The sequence below is a fragment of the Haplochromis burtoni genome, unplaced genomic scaffold, assembly GCF_018398535.1.
Source record: "Haplochromis burtoni strain Fernald_Lab_line unplaced genomic scaffold, NCSU_Asbu1 Contig_302, whole genome shotgun sequence".
NCBI lineage: Eukaryota > Metazoa > Chordata > Actinopteri > Cichliformes > Cichlidae > Haplochromis > Haplochromis burtoni.
Window position 1 is genome coordinate 727,070 of NW_024582663.1, and position 11,531 is coordinate 738,600.

Below are 11,531 nucleotides of genomic sequence, written 5' to 3' on the forward strand. Positions count from 1 at the left end.
ACCCAACTCTCTCTATCTCGACATATTAGCAGACGAAGACAACCGTAGTGATTGATATAACTGTACCCAATGACAGCAACATCGGGAAAAAGGAACACGATAAGTACCAAAGACTGAGAGAAAAGCTCAAGAAGATGTGTAGGGTGAAGGCAACTGTGGTCCCAGTGGTAATCTAAGCACTCTGTGCATCGACCCCCAAACTGGGCGAGTGGCTCGAGCAGATCCTAGATAACTGTTTTGGGGTTTTTTCCAGATATAATTTTAGTTTATTTTTAGTCAACTACAATGACCTTGTGTGGCAGAGCTGCTGGCACGAGTGTGGGCGTGACTACCTAAATGAAGGAATATAAATGTCTCAGATATCAGTTAAACAACAAGGTATACAATGAAAAAACATCTTTAAAATACAGTATTGCCATCTTTGTTTGCTTTTGGAAGAGTGACTCATTTAAAATATAGATGATGGATTTCACTACTTTCTGTGGCCAGTTGTGCAGAAATATTATATATAACATTCCAGATTTCCCATCCTTATGCTGACTTCCCGGATCAATTCACATCAGTTAAATGAGCTAAAAAAATTGGGTTAGCTGTAGCAGAATACTTATGAAAAACCTGGTTTACCAGATGGCCACCAAAAGTTTCTCTCATTTTCTCCAATTTGACATGAAACTTAAAACCATGTTTGAAAAAGAGCTCTTGTGCAAAAAGCCCGAGGGGCTGTTACTGCTACTGAATCTATAAGCTCTATATGCTTACAGGCAGCTGGCCACAGTAAACACAGTATCTGTATGACTACAACAAAGTACATAGTTTAGTAGATCAGCACAGTGTAAAGGGAGCATCCCTGTGAAGTCCTGAACATTACATCCTGGCATTAACTTGACATTAAACACTAAAGTGATGAAATATTTACCAGTAAAATTCCCATAAGTCAGTCTTACTACTTCAAATTCTTACAATCATTAAAAAAAAAAACCTCATCATTTGTTTGAGTCTATAAAATCCGGGCAGAAAGCAGTGACAGCTGCCTGGATACCTTTCAGCCTAAGAGGATAAAATCTCAAGTTATATTTCGATTTTTAATGGAGTGCTGAATGGAATTTTAAAATAAGTGCAAAATCAAATTTTACCTTCTACCTCACTGTATTGCAATGGGACTTTAAAACAGGGGGAATGTAACAGTCTATCTAACTTGCTAATAGCTTGTCAATAATATAAACTGAAGCTTTCAATGTTATCCACTTTTGTTAAAACTGCTGCTGTATGCACCGTTTATCTGCAGACTCTATTAAACCACTGTGCAAATACAGTGTGTAGGACAATGCAAAGTAGTGTGCAAAAGTCTGCAGTCTTCCACGTTTTCCATTGCTTGATGGATTAAACTAGAATCGCACTTATTCATGTTCATAATTCAATTAATCTTGACAATATCTCTAATGCTACTGACTGAAATGCAGCTCCAAACACGACCACTATGTTTCATGCATGGCTGTAGAGACTAATGCACCTGATGCCACTGATGTTAACTTCTTGTGTGGTGACAGCCACCGTTCCACTGTGATTATTTCTGACATGGCTTCAGCGATCATTAAACAGATCAACTAAAGGGTCAGCTCATTTCTCGGGTCCTGTGTCAGATCCTTTCTCTATATTTTCCTATTTCTTCCAGATACTTTTTTCCTCTGTTGTACATTGTTTCAAGGCCTGCCACTTCTTCGTTTGTCCTCCACATGTCCATTTACCTTTTATTTCTTAAGGATATTAAACACCCTGCTGAGATATGCCAAGTTCTCTTTCGAATCACCTTAATGGCGAAAAAACATTATCTTAAATGTCAACCTGTATTATCTTTTGTTTTTTGTAGTTTGAACTAAAGAAATGCGAATAAATTATATAATTTTGTGACAGTGTGCTAGTAAAAGGTGCCTAAAGATACAATTTAAAACAGTCTTCTTGCAAAGTTGTCTGTTATGTTCAAGCACATTAGTTCATCCTTTGAACTAGGTGTCTCTTGTACGCTTGAATGTTTCATAGATCAGTATTGAGTGGCTTAACAAACAAACAAACAAACCATTCCTCTGAAAATAGTCATTGGGTGAATAAGCAGCCAATGTCCAAAGAAAAACCATGAAAGACCTTCAAAATATCTGAAGAACTATTGCTCAGGACCATTTCTTTATATTTTGCTCCTTGGAAGCAAAATATAAAGAAATGAGCGGTGGCTCAAGCCCTTTGCACAGTGCCAAATTGGCCATTGATGTGGACATGAGCATGAATAGTTATCTGTCTCTCTGTGTTAGCCCTGTGATGGACTAGTGATATGTCCCTGGTGTACCCTGCCTCTCACCCTCTGGCAGTTGGAATAAGTTTCATGGCCCACTGCAACTCAGAACCGAATAAACAAAAGAAAATAGATGGATGGTTATATGGATGTTTTTTGTTTTGTTTTTTAAAATATTATCACACTCTGATTTTGAAGCCATCCCACACCTTAAAATCTGTGAATATCTGTTCGCAGCTTACAGTGGCTGAAAAGGGCAGGATTCCTATAATTCCAAAGTGCTGTTAAAAATTTAGCTGCAACCTGGTTCTAAGATCCAAGTTTCAAAACATTAAAATTTAACAATTGTTCCCACACAAGTCAAGTCATGATGACACAAGAGATGCACATACATTGCACTTTTCATTTATTTAAATTTTATTAGCTTCTTGAGTCTCCTGATGGCTTCCAACACTTCATGAGTATTTTTTTATGGGAGGAAATGTTATTCAACCACACCCACTCACTGACCATCCTCAGTAATTGAGATTGAGTTTATTGATTTTTCTTTTTCTTTTTTTTTCTCTTTTTTGGTAATGACAGTCTTGTAAAGAATCAAGCTTGGCTGGAACACTATAAATGTTCACTCAAACGGCCCTTTTTCCCGGCATTGTAGCTGCAGTTGTGGTCTTTTGCAGAATAATAGACATGAAAAGTAAATTAAGAGAATACCCCTGTTCTTTGTGGCTGTGCCAAACTGCTGCTGACACAATATTTTCAAGTACTGCTGGATCATCTAATTTATTGTCCCCCTTGAAAAAATAAAGATCTCAGTCCTATTTTTTCCTCTATAGTCCATTGTGGAATAATGTTCTATAAAAAGTTAAGGATTAATCTAACCAATGCAACATATGCCCATGTCATATACTATTGAGTAGGCTGAAAAAGAGTTATCTGTCCCCACACACACAGACCAATAACACTGTTTCGCAGCAGCACAGTATTATGCCTTGAAAATAGAAGACAATGAATGCTTAGTGAAAATGCCTGCTGTCTGGACAGTGCAATTCTACATGAAGGCACAGCAGGATAATATAAACCCTAGTTTTAGGAGAGTTAAAATCGACACTGTGGACAAGTGTGCTACAAGAATCGATTGTTTGCTGTTGTTGCTATTGCCTCATCCCTCATCTCTTAAACACCATCAAATATTTGTGCAAGAGCTGGAGTGAAAGAGGGCTTAAGAGGAGAAGCAGTCGTGTTCCACTTAGCGGGGAACCATGGCTACCTCAAAGCTCTGCTTCGGTATAACAACAACAGGGGGTTCCATGGTAGTCAGCCAATATCACTTCCTCTCCCAGGAGACAGAGAACACAATGCACTCCTGGCTGCGATTGATTGCACAGTCACACCCATAAATTATGGCCTTTCCTTATCCCCCAGTGACAGAAACGGGATTTTATACTGTAAATGACATACACTAAATGAGCCAAAATATTTCCATGATTGCATAAAGGTGGCTGGAAAAAAACTACAATTTTTGTTATTTGGATAAGAAAAGAGTTTAATTGTCTCACAATTAGTTCAAATTTATTTTGCTCAACAATGGACAATGTTCTGATTGTGATTAGAGATGGCACGATACCACTTTTTTATGGCCGATACCGATACCGATATCTGCCGATACCGATATGAATCCGATATAGTGTTTTTTAATCAACAAAACTGTTTTTTAAAATATCTTGCTGCATTTTGCAAGTCTGCAAGTTCATACTCAAGTTTAAAACAACAACTACACTAAAGCTATTCTGTTATACCTGTATACAAAAAAAATATTTCATAGTTCAGCAATACTGATCAATCTAATAAACTTAAACCTACACCATCCTCCCTATTCTGGTATTTTAAAGAGTACTTAGCGTAAATATTAAGCAACCTAACTAATAGGGTTCCAACTCCCAGCAACAACAAAAATAAATAAATAAAAAATAGGGAACCACCCCTCACGCTTCACCTCATGATGCTTAATCGACGTAATCAACCTTAATTTGATGCAGTGTGAAAAAAAATGCACAGAAATCAATAATTTTTCAAGAAATATTAAATAGATTCAACATCTTTCTTCAACAAAATTGCAGACTGCACAGATGGTACCTTCCCAAAGTAAAAAGTACTATAGCTTACTAGGGTATATATATTAGACTTAATAGTCACTATATACAGTAATTGACTTCTATTCATTTTACATCAAATTAAAACTTTGGGTGTCAGATAATTATTTATTAAAAGCTCGACATTTTAAATGAGAATAAGAAAGAAAAGTATGTCTTAGGGCATGAACAGGGAAAAGGGGGCACAATCGGCCCCCCTGGCTAAACTTTGCTAGATCCGCCCCTGCACAGTTACCAGCCGTCAGCTACGTAGAAAAAAAAACCTCGAGTAGAAAGTAATATTAAATACATTCTAACAACAGCTGATCAAGCTTAAACGTGCTGCTGTTGTTCAGCCGCTGGTTTCCTCTTTCTGGTGCAAAGTGGACCAAAAACAAAGACGGACTCACGACAGAAAAGCTGATCAGCTGATCATTTAAGCAGTTTCACGATTGAAGTAGCAGCCGGAGAGCGAGAGGCAGTCGCTCGTTAAGCTTAACGCAGGAATGCTTTACAAACATTCAGAGATGGACTTACACACTTGCTTTACTTCTCTCGGGATAACTTTGTCGGAGATGAAATGCCGGGTTGCTAGCGAAGCTCCACATGCTATCCAGACCACCGACAGGTCCCGCATGCCACAGCCGCTCTATCACGTGATGTACTGCTCCGACGTGCTAACGTTCTGAGGTGAGTTACGGCGTGTTGCAAGTTTTGTGAGGTGCTTTCGTGATATTTAATGGATCGGATTACATTTTTTTATTTCTCTCCGATATCCGATCCAGTCATTTAGGTCAGTATCAGACCGATACCGATACGTAGTATCGGATCGGTCCATCTCTAATTGTGATTGTGTGACTTTGATTTCAAATTGTTGTTGAAAGGTTTGAGTTCTTCGAAGCAGTGGTGTATGATGTACTTATCCGCAGCAAATGTATTCCTCACATGCAACAACTCTAGTTTGAAATCCAGCAGGCCGTGCTGGTGGAGTCAAACAAACTCTAATTAAGCCAACGAAAAAGAGGTCTATCTAAAAAGAAATGTAACGATATCATTTAAAGTGTTAATTGTATTATTTCACCTCTTTATCCTGCCATCAGACGGCTCTTTCCATCGGGAAACAGAGAACGTTATATACTTCTATAATCTCTTAAAAGCCACTAGACCAGCGGTCCCCAACCTTTTTTGCGCCACGGACCGGTTTATGTCTGATAATATTTTCACCGACTGGCCTTTAAGGTGTCGCGGATAAATACAACAAAATAAAACCAGTACCGGTACCAAAAAAATCAGATTTATTCATAACACACGGGAAAAGACCCAGGGACACCGAGTTAACAATAAAAACTATAGAAAAATAACGCTAAAAACCGATAAAACCCCTTAAAACCATAAATTTCACACCTGAGCCTCAACTCTCGTGGTCCAGTACCAAACGACTCACGGACTGTTACTGGTCCGTGGCCCAGGGGTTGGGGACCACTGCACTAGACCACTTAGCCAATCATTAGACATTATCAGACTCTTCAGATATTTGCTTGTTAGATTGATGTTAGGTTTCATAATTTGGATATTCTTGTTTGCTTTGTTTATAAGGAAACATGGACCCTCTCAGCTTGAGTGCTGACAATCCTCTCACTCAAGGAATCTATCACCATGCTCCAGCTGATCTCATTGTTGTCTATTTAGCAACTTTTTTAACCAGACCTTTTTGTTGTCCTTTTCTGAAAAGGGCCAAGCTCGCAATAGACAATAGCAAAAGCATTGCGTCACTTTCAGCTAATCATTTTACTTATGCCTGTTGGCAAAATCACAGCAGACATACCTTATCTACAGCACTGCACTGCATAGCTTCTGTCCCCATACTACAAACTGCTTCTCCAAACTAGGGAGTGCCAGCATAAGCTATAGGTAATACAGTGATTAAGGGTAAGTACCTCATACAAAACTACTTCAAAGAAACTGAGCTTCCCCTTTAGGTTTTTCCAAAAGATCAATGTGATTAAAAACCCTGTAAATAAACAATGTCATGCTACTGACTAAAGCACACTTAGCATTGGTTAAAATGACAACAATTAAATATATATAAATCACAAAGGTTAAACAAATAAGCCCTGCATAAAGATAAGGTCTAAGGCAGATGGTTAGACAGTGACACACATATGCAGCATTTCCCAAAGGGCAGAGCAGAGTCTGTCCATTCTTGGCAGCGTGGAATCACAGCTCTTGCTTTGGCTGTCTCTTGTCAGTATTGTGTAAAAGACATATTTAGTGCTTATAGTTTTTCATAGCAAAATTAGTGCAGCTACACGTCTTCTCTTTGATCATACAAATCGAAGCACGGGAATCTAATTGAATCCTGAAATCATTAGCTGATTATTTGATAACTATTCTTCAGAAACTAATGTGACAGTTTTGTCAACAGTTTTCATATTTGCGCTATCATTCAGGTTATTTTACAGGCAAGACTGCCTCATTTTCCACATTTTGCCTTATTTAATTTATCCTCAATATGTGTAATACTGTTAAATGTTAAACTAAATTAAAATGTAAGCACATTTTACATAAAATTGCTTACTAGTTTTCTGGAAACATATAAACTAAATGATTAATTTGTGTATTTGAAAATAACTAATGAATTACCTGAACATATAAATAATCACTATAGGTGTAATCACTGTGACAGCTGGCAAACATAACATCTGTTGATGCCTTTGGAGGACACACATATAGTTTTTTTTCTTCCTCAAGACTTCTTTTAAAATCCAAATCATTAACACTCTAAACAAGATTCCTCTTTGATTTGAACTTCGACTGTCTCATTTGTTCCAGGCTTCCCCTTTCTAGCAAACAAAATGTGAAGATAAACATAGGAGGGAGAGACCAGCACAGCCCATCAGTGTCAGCTCAGCATGCCCCCTTGCCAATCAAAAGTTCAGATTCTAAATCGAGACACTGTGTGAACTCTAGAGGCTTCTGGGATCTCAGATCTCCAGTTACAGGAAAGGAATGAGGCAAACTACACTGGGTCACCAAGCAGGGTAATAAATGAACGCAAACACTACACACACAAACTTAGAATTTTACAAAAAAATAAATAAATAAATAAATAACCAGAAACTCAAAAATGTATAATATGCCAAACCCTCACTCGACTGTATGTTATTCCTATGTATGAGTGCTTCCGCTGAATAGAGCGCTTTAGTTTATTCCACTGTGCCATAATGTGACAATAGGGCGATTTAAGGGCATGAAAAGTCTATGCGTAAGTGAACTCGGGTGGGCTAAATAAAGAGGCTACTAAAACAGCTATTCCTCATTTAAAAAGAAACGGACTTGGCGTTAAAAGTAGGGTTTGCACTTGCAGCGTTGAGACAAAGCAAAACTGTGTAGCGTCACTTTGCCACTTCACTTCACATCCTCGACTCGGACGAAGACGGTGTTATAATAACGGAATCAAAATCAGCTTCGAGCTAATAATAAGTCTTCGGCTGCCGCAGAAAAAGAGTGATGAGCTCACAAGTAACAAAGTAACAGTCTCGGCTAAACAAAGAGGATTAAAATTATCTAAGAAATGCAACAGTGCTGTTAACAACACGGCGGGTGCATGCTTCACTGTCTCAGCGTAAAACAAGAAACGGGAGGTGTTCTAAGCAGCCCCTGAATAATTAAGCAGCTTCCAATGCAGGTGTGGGTCCGTTATTTTACTGGCAATAAAGTACCCCGGTGTCTTTTAGCTTTAGCTACTATACTAGCCTAGCAGCCTAGCATGGCTCTGCCCCACAGACAGGCTTTCAGCACTGGGTTCACTGGATAGCAGCGCTCGGGAGTGCGGTTTAGATAACGTTAGCAGAGTGGGCGACACTGAGATTTTTAGCTAACGAGAAATTTCCAGCTCAGTATATAAAAGTCTCTTGATTCTGCTATGGTAATAATGAAGCGTAAAGTATTTCGACGAGGGGTTGTAGTCAAGTGCCCCGCCAAACTGGCTAAAGCACAATGATGAATGAAAAGCCGGACCTCGCCTAAGCTAATGTTAGCAGCACGGCGGGTCAGTCAGTGCAGCAAGTGTAATGCTACCAATGTGCTAGCAGCAAAAATCTCTCAGCTGACAACTAACTACATACCTTTAACCGTTGGATATGACACCTCTTGTAGGTCCACAAACTACTCACGGCGCCTGTTCTCACTGAGTATTTCCCAAACAGAAAACGAAGGGGGTGGGGGGGCCTCCTATTCAGTAAAGCCACAGCAAAACGTGCAAATAGACTCAATCCGGACGCTTTCCTCAGTCTTGTGGTGCTGAATCTAAAAGCTACACGCTTCTGTCGGTGTCTCGGAAGTGCCTCCTCCTCCTACAGCTCCCTGCGAAATAATGACCCCTCCCAGCGCTCCAACCACAACAACGGAGTAGGCAGGTGCAGATGATGGTGCGCTACTAACGGAAAGCCTTGCAACATAGTGGACTGTGTGTGTGGTAGATTCCAGGGCTGTCAAATCAGGAGAGTCTCCGTCGTTGACGCATGCGTGCTTCCTGTGTGCGAGCGCTTCTACGGGGTGTAGGAAATCTGGGACTCTGAGAGCGGGATGGAGCTGTTGGTAATATTAAGCAAAAATATACTGTATTTGTGTTTATGACATCATCAAAATTGAAGAAATAAATATAATAATATAATAATAAATAACAAGCCTACTAAATTAGCTGTGTGGATAACGCTAGGTGTGATTTGCAGAAAGTTATGACTGATTATCTTAAACAGGATAGACACTCGATATTTTGATAGTGTGACACCAGCTTGAGAGCCAGCGCTGTGCGTGATACATAAAGAATTAATGTGTGCCTGGCAGTTATAATAGTTTTGCATGATTCACTAGATTTTTTTTAAAATTTATTTACTTCCCTTTATTTTTGTTTCAAAATCACATTTTGTTCTTTCTGGATCTTTCTGGATTGAATTAGCCTGTTTTAGTTTATTATTAATAGTTGAAAAAAACATTATTAGGAATAGGTTTTGCAATTTCCTTTTACAAAAAAAGCAAACACTTTTATCATTTACAGTAATGTAAATATCCTCATCAAATCAATATGCACCAAAGCCAAAGTTGAGACTTTCCTTATTTTTCTTAGCAAGCTACCAAGTTAATTTTTTCTTTTCACCTCTATTAACTACAGCTACAGTTTCTTTTTCACAGCTAATCTTCAGGAATTCGTTTTCCAGGAAGTTAGGAAAAGTGTGACAAGGACCCATTATGCGCAGAAGGACCCTGAAGCTGAAACAGTAATTGTATTATTTACATTACTTTTACTGCTGTGCCTTTGCTTTCTAAGAAATACTGAAGAGATGAAAATAAAAAATCTACAAGGGCTCCCATTCCTCCTGTTCACATTTATATCATTTATTGACTGAAGTCCTTTGTTTATTGTAGCAAAATTGTAACTTAAATCAAGAAATCAACAAAATCAACTGGGGGTAGGGATAGCTCAGTAGATAGAGTGGTGGCCCCATGATCGGAAGGTCGGGGGTTCGACTCTACTGAATGGTTACCCTGAGGTACCCCTGAGCAAGGTACCGTCCCTACACACTGCTCCCCGGGCACTGCATTGGTGGCTGCCCACTGCTTCACTGGGTGAATGGGTTAAATGCAGAGGGGACTTACACATTAAGAATATTCTAATAATAAAAGGTTTATTAATCTTTTCTATACGGAACACGGACCTTACCTCACCCAGTCCAAAACCCTGTAACATACTGTCATATGTACCTTCAGCCTTACTGGAACTTTTTTATATGCATTCTTTTCCCAGTCCCCTGGTTATCTGTGGTGATCGTGGCTCAAGAGTTGTCAGTTCGTCTCGTAATTGGAAGGTTGCTGGTTCGAGCCCCTGCTTGGACAGTCCCGGTCATTGTGTCTTTGGGCAAGACACTTCACCCATTGCCTTCTGGTGGTGGTCCTCGCCTCTGTCAGTGAGCCCCAGGGCAGCTGTGGCTACACTGTAGCTTGCCATCATCAGTGTGTGAATGGGTGGATGACTGAATGTAGTGTAAAGCGCTATACAAATACATTTACCATCACTCTCAGTCATTGACCTGAAAGTATTTGCATACCTTCACATGTATTTAAAATTTTGATAGTTTGTACAATTACTTTTGAGCCTCTGAAAATGGGAGACTTTCTATAAAAAATGACTGTAATACCTAAATGGTTGTCAAATTTCTGAATCATAGTTAAATGTTAAATGAAAGTTGAAAGTCTGCACTTCAGTCACTTTTGTTTTGATTTCTTGGATCTTCTTTTCCTTGAATAGATAGCAGATAAAGAAGAAATAATAAAGCAGGGAGCAAAAGTGTGAGGGCAGTCATCCATCAAAGGGCCCTGGGTTGGAGGCATTTGCCTTGGGGCATATGGTTGTCTGCACAACATGTGAACTTAACCAGCACCCCCAGCACATTTGGATTGTTTGATTTTTATTGATTTTTCCACTATGGTGGTGTACAGAAATAAAACTACAAAAATGGTGTCACTGTCCAACAAATTATTGATAAGGCATAAACCTGCACTACCAGCTAGTAGGTTTTTGGTAGGTGATCTTTGACTTTACGGCGGGAACAACCTCATGGGATGCTTTTAAATTCTATGTATGGTAAATCAGCAGAAGACAACTGAGCTTTATTTGTCAATTCATCTTTTGCCACTTTACATTGCAAGGTAAAGATTTGTCAACATCGCACAGAGAAATCCAGTATCACTTGACGATAGTGGCGAGACGTTGCAACACCCTCATCTGGGTCCTTTTCCATGTAACAGAATGGAGGAGCTATTTCTGGTTATCTGTGCTGCGCACACTGTCCCTTAGGGTGAGCCCAAATGCACTGTAAAGGAAACTCATTTCAGCCACTGCCCATAGCTCATGACCATTTGTGATATTTGGAACACAGAATAATGGGTTTAATTGTGAGCTTTGCTTTTGGGCTAAACTCCCCTACCACACTGATACCCCAAAACAGAACCTGGATTACCATAGGTGTGTTATCTGTCCACTTCACAGTCTCCAGATCCTTCTTAGCTTCACTCATAAACCCAGCTACTCTACCTGAATTCAGCCTTCCCAGTCATAT

General features: G+C 39.3%; 1 protein-coding gene across 1 annotated transcript in view; it reads right to left on the minus strand.

The window, feature by feature from the left end:
• ctnna2 (catenin (cadherin-associated protein), alpha 2) overlaps positions 1–8,902 on the minus strand; it is a 338,846-nt gene extending 329,944 nt beyond the window's left edge. Inside the window, exon 1 of the mRNA XM_005945770.3 lies at positions 8,541–8,902. The gene's annotated coding sequence lies outside the window, so the exon portion shown is untranslated. The remainder of the gene's footprint in view (positions 1–8,540) is intronic.
• Between the last annotated feature and the right edge of the window lie 2,629 nt (positions 8,903–11,531).